The 10,000-nt window shown below is 29.7% G+C and overlaps 3 non-coding genes across 3 annotated transcripts in view; all 3 read left to right on the top strand.

Annotated features, from left to right (window-relative positions):
* Positions 1 to 1,339: 1,339 nt before the first annotated feature.
* LOC145846952 (5S ribosomal RNA) lies at positions 1,340 to 1,458 on the top strand. Its single transcript, XR_014370971.1, has one exon. It is a non-coding gene; the product is annotated as a 5S ribosomal RNA (ribosomal RNA).
* A 2,853-nt stretch (positions 1,459 to 4,311) lies between these two features.
* On the top strand, positions 4,312 to 4,430 carry LOC145846928 (5S ribosomal RNA). Its single transcript, XR_014370950.1, has one exon. It is a non-coding gene; the product is annotated as a 5S ribosomal RNA (ribosomal RNA).
* A 3,844-nt stretch (positions 4,431 to 8,274) lies between these two features.
* Positions 8,275 to 10,000, top strand: part of LOC145846945 (small subunit ribosomal RNA) — a 1,803-nt gene continuing 77 nt past the window's right edge. Inside the window, exon 1 of the ribosomal RNA XR_014370966.1 lies at positions 8,275 to 10,000. This exon is cut by the window's right edge and continues 77 nt beyond it. This is a non-coding gene — a ribosomal RNA (small subunit ribosomal RNA).

Here is a 10,000-nt window from a genome sequence, read left to right on the forward strand (position 1 = left end):
AAAAAAAATCTTTTAAAACTTACCTTACGTTAGTCCTTATGCGTTGCGAAGCTCAAAAAAAATATTTTCGACATTATAATAGAACAAACAAAGAAAATAGAAAAATTTTCCAAAAAAATAAAAAGTCGAAATTCGAAAAAAGAAGAAAAGTGGTCCTTTTCTAGGAGTTTTTTATTCCCAAAAAATGGGTTGATGTCCCCGTAACCCCTAAAAAAAGGGGGTCGAAATAACATTTTTTCATCATGCTTCAAATGGGCTGAAAAATTTTTTACGGGGTCTCTGGACCAAACAAAAACGATCTGTCGAGTCAGAATTCCGAAAATCGAAAATTCCCGAAATTTCTGTACTTAAAAGGCGGGGCGCCCACTATCGACAAAAGTGTGCCAAAACCCACAAACGTTGTGTTACGCGCGCTAAGATAAACACAAGCCTGATTGCTGAAAATGTATTCTATTTGAATAAGGTAAGTATCAACATCAAGGAAGCAATTCCTTTATTATAAACTCATACTCTGATATGCGCTAATATTGCTCGTGAATTGTTATTTAGTTTAAAAATATAATTTATATTACTTTTATTTTATTTTAATTCTATATAATAACTATTTTATATTTTTATTAAAAATTTTCTTGTTCAGTTTCTAAGCAACCACAGTTACGTTTATATGTTTAATTCTATTGTATTCTATATTTATCGATAATTTAATAAATGTTTTAAAAGACTATTCTGGTTTTCCACGCTCTCTTCAAAAATGTGAGTTCTTTTAATTCTTCCACTTAATTATTCATTTTAAAGTAAAACAACTAGTTATACATATTATTATATTATAATGTATGTGTATTAGATACTATTATTTTATAACATAAACATAGATGAGTTATTAAATTAAACGTCAAATATTTTATTACCTAAAATTAAGTTAATCGTAAAATCTGATGTAGTATGAGATATTCTTTAGAAACTAACTATAAATATTCTTGAAGTAAAACAAAACCATCTATAAATAGAACAATGAGAAATAGTAAAACAAACTAAACACAACATGTTTATTTTAACATTGTTTTTTATTTAGTTTAATCACTTAATAAACTTTACTTCTAATCATAGTATTTAATATAGAATATAGTTAACAATCTTTTAAACAAAGTCTTAAATAAAGTTACAGGGAGTAATTGTAATTAAAACACCAAAAAAAAAGGTTTTAATAAAAAAAATACTTACATCAAGTTAAAATTTTATAAGGATTAATTTTAAAATATCAAATTGATTGTAAATCAAGTGCAAATAGGTTTTTTAAACAAACCGAAGGGTTTATAAAGGCTTGTAAACGCTTTCAAACGCCTACGACCATACCACACTGAGCACACCCCATCTCGTCCGATCTGGGAAGTTAAGCAGTGTCGGGCGTGGTTAGTACTTAGATGGGTGACCGCTTGGGAATACCACGTGCCGTAGGCTTTTGCTTTTTGAATTCATCTTTTTTGTACTATTTTTCTTTCTGACCTATTTATACTTATTACTCGTTTATTTACATTTCTTTAACGCTTAAAAGAAAAGTAAATTCTAGTTATTAGCAAATAAAAACGTAAGCCAATCAGATAACGTTATTTGCTGTTTAAACCAATTAGAGCGCTAAAAAAGTGGTTTGACCAGTTTGAGATATCGAAAAAATAATGGCACCATCTTGTAGAGTACAATTTTCTGAGTTAAAATTAATACAATTAGTCTTTTATACTAAAACTTAAAAGTTTTTTTGTCCAAAAACAAATAAAAGCGTGGCTACTTGAAAAATCAAACGAAAATAAATTTTGCACTTTTGTATTGTGAGTCATAATAAGTTATTTACTGTTACCAACAGATACTAGCAAAAGCTTTTTAAAGTTTTGTATTAACTTAATGTATTTGTAATTACTTTTACTTAATAGAAACTATTGAATTACGTTTACTTAGTTTACTTTTGTATGTGTATTAAATATATAGCAATTTTGCTTGAACTTAAATAAAGATTATTAAACTATTAAAAGAAAACTATCAAAGTTTACTAACTCAAAAGCTAAATCTTAGTTATATTGTTATAAACATTTATGTTGTAATTTACTAATAACTAAATGAGTTTATTTCAAACAAAAAGAATTAAATAATGTTATGTTATGTCAAGCCTACTATATGAGGTATATAGGTATATAAGGTATACAAGCTTATGTTTGAAAGTTATAATAATTAAAATAAAAATAAATATTTAGTTGGTAAAATTTGTATTTAATATGCTTTGAAATTAGAGTTAGTATAGATGTTTTTTTTTAAATATAATAAATATAAGTATTTAGTTACTAATAATAAACTAAAATACCAATTTTGTAGTTATTACAAAAAAAAAACTTATCTTACTTAAAGTTCACTGTAATTGAAACATTATACAAAAGCTTTATAATTATAAGCTTTGAATAATTCTATTTGAATAAATAATAGATTCATAACTATATTCATGTTTGCATATTTAAATTATAAAAAGTTAGTGTTTTGTGTATTGACTTTATGATTATTTTATTTTAGTAACTGTTAGTTTTATACTTTAATAAAAGAAATATGGTTAACAAGTAAGTTAAAAATGAAAGAAGCATAAAAAAACACACTAATTAACTGCTTATTCAATAGTTTGATTATTTAATTATTTTTCTGTTATATAGTTTAATCGTATTGTATAAAAAATACAGAGGTTTAAAGTAAGTTTGAATAAAAATAAAACAAAACATATAATATAAGCATTAGTTAAAATACATAGTTTTTTTTCTAAAAAAATTTAATTCTTTAATAATAAGTAGTAATTTAAATAAAAAATAATACAAGTAAAGTTATACAATATATATACTATAGTTTGTCAAACTAGGCAAACACTACTAGGCAAAAAACAAACTAGGCAAAAAACCTACAAAGTAGGCCACCACTACAATCCTATGTTCCAACTGGAAATTCAATGAGATCGTTACTGTACTTGTGATGAACGTTGATAATCCCCAAGATTGTAAGTCGAAGGCCTTACCCAACCTAACCAGCGCACTGGTTTTCTTACAACTGAATTAATCAACATTTATTATTGAATATAATCATTATTGATAGATAGAGGAATGTTGACAATCAACAACAGATTGTAGGTCAAAGGCATTACTCGACCCAAGTACCCACAACCTAGATTGAACAACATTTATTAGATAGATTTGTTTAATGATAGATAGAGGAATATTGTCAATCCACAACAGATTGTAAGTCAAAGGCATTACTCGACCCAAGTACCCACAACCTAGATTGAACAACATTTGTTAGATAGATTAGTTAGATAGATAAATAGTACAGTATAATCTCAAAGAATTTGAAGCCCGAACATTGAACGATAGTGGTGTTTCGTGACGACTAGCGGGATTCGATCTTACAACCTTCTGCTTATGAGTCAGCTGATAAGACCACTGACCCACCGCGCCACGACAAAGATAAAGAAATATTTTGCTATATAAATAGGTTGATTTTTATAATTTTGTTATACAGTGTCAATTACAGTGAACTTCAAGTAAGATATACAACAGTATATATATTTCCGAGTCTGACTTTGAGTACTTTTTATATATTATTAACAAGATTTTTTAGGAGTAATATCTGTTTAGTTCTTTAATATATCTTTAAAATAATAATATTTTTTAAGGTGTTTAAAACTTTTAGAAGCTGTATGTAATGTCTTTTAGTTTAATAGTTCTTTTAAATTAGTAAAAAAAATAAACATGGTTGAGTTATCAAATTAAACAAAATAGAACGTCAAGTATTTAATTACTAAAATTAATTTAATTAAAAAAAAATCTCAGGTAATCTAAAATGTCAGGAATTATTTAAAAATAAATATAAATTTAAAACTTATTATATTGAAAAGATTGATGAATAATACTCTTGAATGTATGCAATGTTTGTATTTGTAATGCAATAACATAAATGGATAGATCAATGACAAATTGTAAACATATTGTATTATTTTATTTTACGATTTTATTTTATTTATTTAATAATTCAATAAACTTTACTTCTACTTTTCCTGGTCTTAGGTAATTTATAGATAACAATTATTTAAACAAACACTTTTGTACAGTTACAATACAGTTTTAGTACAGTTTGGGAGTAACTGTTGATTAAAAAAACAAAAAAAAAGTTAATTCAGGTTAAAATTTTATAAGGAATAATTTTAAAATATCAAATTGATTGTAAATCAAGTGCAAATAGGTTTTTTAAATAAACCGAAGGGTTTATAAAGGCTTGTAAACGCCTTCAAACGCCTACGACCATACCACACTGAGTACACCCCATCTCGTCCGATCTGGGAAGTTAAGCAGTGTCGGGCGTGGTTAGTACTTAGATGGGTGACCGCTTGGGAATACCACGTGCCGTAGGCCTTTGCTTTTTGAATTCATCTTTTTTTGTACTATTTTTCTTTCTGACCTATTTATACTTATTACTCGTTTATTTACATTTCTTTAACGCTTAAAAGAAAAGAAAATTCTAGTTATTAGCAAACAAAAACCTTAGCCAATCAGATAACGTTATTTGCTGTTTGCTTATTTGCTGTTTAAACCAATTAGAGCGCTAAAAAAGTGGTTTGACCAGTTTGAGATATCGAAAAAATAATGGCACCATCTTGTAGAGTACAATTTTCTGAGTTAAAATTAATACAACTAGTCTTTTATACTAAAACTTTAAAGTCTTTTTGTCCAAAAACAAATAAAAGCGTGGCTACTTGAAAATCAAACGAAAATAAATTTTGCACTTTTGTATTGTGAGTCATAATAAGTTATTTACTGTTACCAACAGATACTAGCAAAAGCTTTTTAATGTTTTGTATTAACTTAATGTAATTGTACTTAGTTTAAATTAATAGAGTTTATTTGGTTTACTTTATTATGTGTATTGAATGTGCTAGTATCTAAAAAATAAATACAACTAAAACAAAACAAACAAGGAGAGTACTTGAATAGAACCAACACAATTTACAGACCAGTTGTGTACTAAATTTAAAGAAATTCTGAATAGTGAATATGCAATTATTATTATAAGTTCAAAGTTCACTTTAATTTAAATTAATGTATTTTGTAAATTGGTTTTATTTAATACGATAGTAGTGAATTACTTTATTTAATTTACTTTAGTATGTGTTGTATAACTTTATTTAAACCAGAAGCAAAACGGGATTATACTTTCAATAAACTACACAATTTACAGACCAGTTGTGTACTAAATAAAAAGCTATTGTGAATGGTGAATATGCAATTATTATTATAGTTTATAAGTTCACAGTTTACAAAAGCTTTAGAATTTAGTTACTATTTTGTTCATATTTGCATATCTAATTTATGAAAAGTTAGTGTTATGTGTATTGGCTTTTTAATTTCTTTATTTGTAGAACTGTTAGTTTTATATTCTAAAGAAACATTTTTAAATAAATATGTTTAACAAGTAACTTAAAAATGGAAGAAATATATTGTATATATTGAACTATTTATATTTATTCTAGCTATTTGCTTAGTGTATTTATTAATGTGATTATTTTATTTTGTTGTTTGTCTTATAGTTTAATCGTATTGTGTTGAAATATATATATAACAAATACAGAGGTTTAAAGTAAGTTTAAATGAAAATAAAATAAGACATATAGTTGAAATATAAGTTTAAAAAAATAGTTTTTTTTTTTTTTTTTTTCTTTGTTTGTTTGATTGTTTGTTTATTATATAATCGCGACGTGTCATTTTATTACTTTTAAGCATACTAAATATAATAATAGGTATAGTTATAGGAAAAATTCAATTAGTTTCTAATGTAATAAAAAAGTTTATTTCCACAAATAAATAAATACCTGAAAAATCAAATGAAAAATAAATTTCGCACTCCTGTATTGTGAGTCATAATAGGTTATTTACTGTTACCAACAGATACTAGCGAAGGCTTTTTAAAGTTCTATGTTAATTCAATGTATTTGTACTTAGTTTTATTAAAATGACAGTATTGATGGTTACGTTTATTAAGTATGTTTATTTAACGTTATGTAACTCAAGTAAAACCAGAAGCAAATAAGGAGACTACTTTCAATAAACTACACAATTTACATACCAATTGTATACTAAACTTAAAGCTATTCTATTTTATTCTTGATAGTTATTTTAAAGTTATTAAATTATACAAATGTATTTTGTAAAGTAGTTTTATAAAGTTACTATAGTTTATTTAACTTACTATAGTATGTGTTATATAATTTTAATTAAACCAGAAGCAAAAAGGGAGACTACTTTAAATAAACTACACCATTTATTGTTATATATAACTCTAATAAAACCAGAAGCAAAAAGGGAGACTACTTTAAATGAACTACACAAATTAAAAATATATTATTATTTATAAATCAATCGTGTTGTGTTTCAAAATACATTTTTCAAATAATGTTTTACAAGTATTTATCAGTTATTTAGTTTTCTTTTTATAGTTTAGCCGTATTGTTTTATTTATTTGTTATTATTTTTATTTAATTGTTTGCTTATTATATTTATCGCCATGTGCTTAAAAAATAAAACAACTATAAAGGTTAAAAAAGTAAGTTTAAATAAAAATAAAATGAAACATACAAAATAAGCTTATGATTTTTTATTATTATTATTATTATTATTATTATTTTTATTTTATTGTTTGTTTATTATATCTATCGCCATGTGCTTAAAAAATAAAACAACTATAAAAGGTTAAAAAAGTAAGTTTAAATAAAAATAAAATGAAACATACAAAATAAGCTTATGATTTTTTATTATTATTATTATTATTATTATTATTTTTATTTCATTGTTTGTTTATATATCTATCGCGATGTGCTTAAAAAATAAAACAACTATAAAGGTTTAAAAAGTAAGTTTAAATAAAGATAAAATGAAACATATAAAATAAGCTTATGTTTGATTTTTTTATTTTACTTTTATTAAATTGTTTGCTTATTATATTTATCGCGATGTGCTTAAAAGAATAGAACAAATACAAAGGTTTAAATTGTAAGTTTTAAATAAAATAAAATGAAACATACAAAATAAGCTTATGATTTTTTATTATTATTATTATTATTATTATTATTATTTTTATTTCATTGTTTGTTTATTATATCTATCGCGATGCTTAAAAAATAAAACAACTATAAAGGTTTAAAAAGTAAGTTTAAATAAAGATAAAATGTAACATATAAAATAAGCTTATGTTTGATTTTTTTATTTTATTTTCATTTAATTGTTTGTTTATTATATTTATCGCAATCTGCTTAAAAAAATAAAACGAGTATTAAGGTTTGAAAAGTAAGTTTAAATAAAAATAAAATAAAAATATAAATAAGCTTATGTTTTTTTTTTTTTTTTTTTTATTATTATTATTTTTATTCAATTTTTTGTTTATTATATTTATCGCAATGTGCTTAAAACGATAAAACAAATATAAAGATTTAAAAAGTACGCTTAAATAAAAAATAATACAAATAAAGTTTATTTATAATAAAATATATATATATTTAAAACATTAAAAAAAGTAGTTTATACATATTTTTTTTTATTTATTTCTTTTAAACATATTAAATTAAAGTATAAAAAAGTATTAAAACATTTAAACGTAGCATAAATAAGCTTAAAACATTAAAATAATCGAAAAGAAACAAAGAAATTGAAAAAAATCGGAAAAAATCGGCAAAAAAAGTTCAACAGCAACATTTGAGCATCATACACGTATGCATTACTTTACACTAGTGAGAGAGACGTGTTTGTGCGTTCGGTCGACTTGACGAGAAAGCGGGCTTAAAGCATTACTGTTTAGCACCCGAGGCGCGGCTATTGCAGCGGCGGCGAACGTGCTATGTAAACGCATGGGAGCAGCGTATGAAAAACTACAAGCGTCCAGCGGCGGTAGGCTTATAGCTTTGCGAAGTCGTCGAGACGAGTAGCCGACGCAGGCAGGCACGGCTCGAGGCGGGTAACTGCAGCAGACAGATGGCGTGTTGCTGCTGACGAGTTAACCGGCAGAAGGCAAACGGTTGGTCGGGAGAAAGAACAGTCAGTTGTATAGCTGCATGCTGCAGTCGACGCGGGCTGGCGCTTTAAACAGCAAAAGGCCGGCGCCGACTTTCAGTAACGTTCGCAAGGCTTTTAAGCCGAGTGATAGAAAAGGTCTGTATTTATACAGTAAAAACGCTCAGTCGAGCAACGGGTTTAAACGCCCTCGGATAGTTATCTGGTTTGCCAGTAGTCATATGCTTGTCTCAAAGATTAAGCCATGCAAGTGTAAGTACGAGCTCACGTACAGTGAAACTGCGAATGGCTCATTAAATCAGTTATGGTTCATTTGATTGTACGCTTTTACATGGATAACTGTGGCAATTCTAGAGCTAATACATGCGTAAAGCGCCGAACTGACGTGAGGCGCGCATTTATCAGACCAAAACTAACCGGCTTTCGGGTCGTTACAATGGTGACTCTGGATAAGCTTGCGGATCGCACGGCCTAGTGCTGGCGACATCTCATTAAAGCAACTGCCCTATCAACTATCGTCGGTACGGTATCGGCCTACCGAGGTTGTAACGGGTGACGGAGAATCAGGGTTCGATTCCGGAGAGGGAGCCTGAGAAACGGCTACCACATCCAAGGAAGGCAGCAGGCGCGCAAATTACCCATTCCCGGCTCGGGGAGGTAGTGACGAAAAATAACAATGCAGACCTCGTACGAGGTCCTGCAATTGGAATGAGTACACTTTAAACTTTTTAACGAGTATCCATTGGAGGGCAAGTCTGGTGCCAGCAGCCGCGGTAATTCCAGCTCCAAAAGTGTATATTTAAGTTGTTGCGGTTGAAAAGCTCGTAGTTGGATATAGGGACGGCGAGGTTGGTCGGTCGAAAGGCTAGCACTGGCCTTGTTGTTCTTGTTGGTCGGTGCCTTCGCGGTGCTCTTAACTGAGTGTTGCGGTGGTCCGGCAAGTTTACCTTGAAAAAATTAGAGTGTTCAAAGCAGGCTTTACGCTTGTATAATGTTGCATGGAATAATGGAATAGGACCTCGGTTCTATTTTGTTGGTTTTCGGAGCACGAGGTAATGATTAATAGGAACGGACGGGGGCATCCGTACTGTGCCGTTAGAGGTGAAATTCTTGGATCGGCGCAAGACGAACGACTGCGAAAGCATTTGCCAAGAATGTTTTCTTTAATCAAGAGCGAAAGTCAGAGGTTCGAAGACGATCAGATACCGTCCTAGTTCTGACCTTAAACGATGCCGACTAGCGATCGGGCAGTGTCGAACTTAAGAACTGTCCGGCAGCTTCCGGGAAACCAAAGTCTTTGGGTTCCGGGGGAAGTATGGTTGCAAAGCTGAAACTTAAAGGAATTGACGGAAGGGCACCACCAGGAGTGGAGCCTGCGGCTTAATTTGACTCAACACGGGAAATCTCACCCGGCCCGGACACAGCGAGGATTGACAGATTGAGAGCTCTTTCTTGATTCTGTGGGTGGTGGTGCATGGCCGTTCTTAGTTGGTGGAGCGATTTGTCTGGTTAATTCCGATAACGAACGAGACTCTTACTTGCTAAATAGCTGCTCGACCCATTGGGTCGGAGACAACTTCTTAGAGGGACTAGTGGCGTTTAGCCACACGAGATTGAGCAATAACAGGTCTGTGATGCCCTTAGATGTTCGGGGCCGCACGCGCGCTACACTGACCGGATCATCGTGTGTTCCCTAGGCCGAAAGGTCCGGGTAATCCGTTGAACCCCGGTCGTGCTAGGGATAGGGACTTGCAATTGTTTCCCTTGAACGAGGAATTCCCAGTAAGCGCGAGTCATTAGCTTGCGTTGATTACGTCCCTGCCCTTTGTACACACCGCCCGTCGCTACTACCGATTGAATGGTTTAGTGAGGTCCTCCGATTGAGCCTGGTACGTGCGGCAACGCACTCGCCGGTGTTCGAAAAG

The sequence above is a fragment of the Thalia democratica genome, unplaced genomic scaffold, assembly GCF_965202585.1.
Source record: "Thalia democratica unplaced genomic scaffold, ktThaDemo2.hap1.1 HAP1_SCAFFOLD_721, whole genome shotgun sequence".
Lineage (NCBI taxonomy): Eukaryota > Metazoa > Chordata > Thaliacea > Salpida > Salpidae > Thalia > Thalia democratica.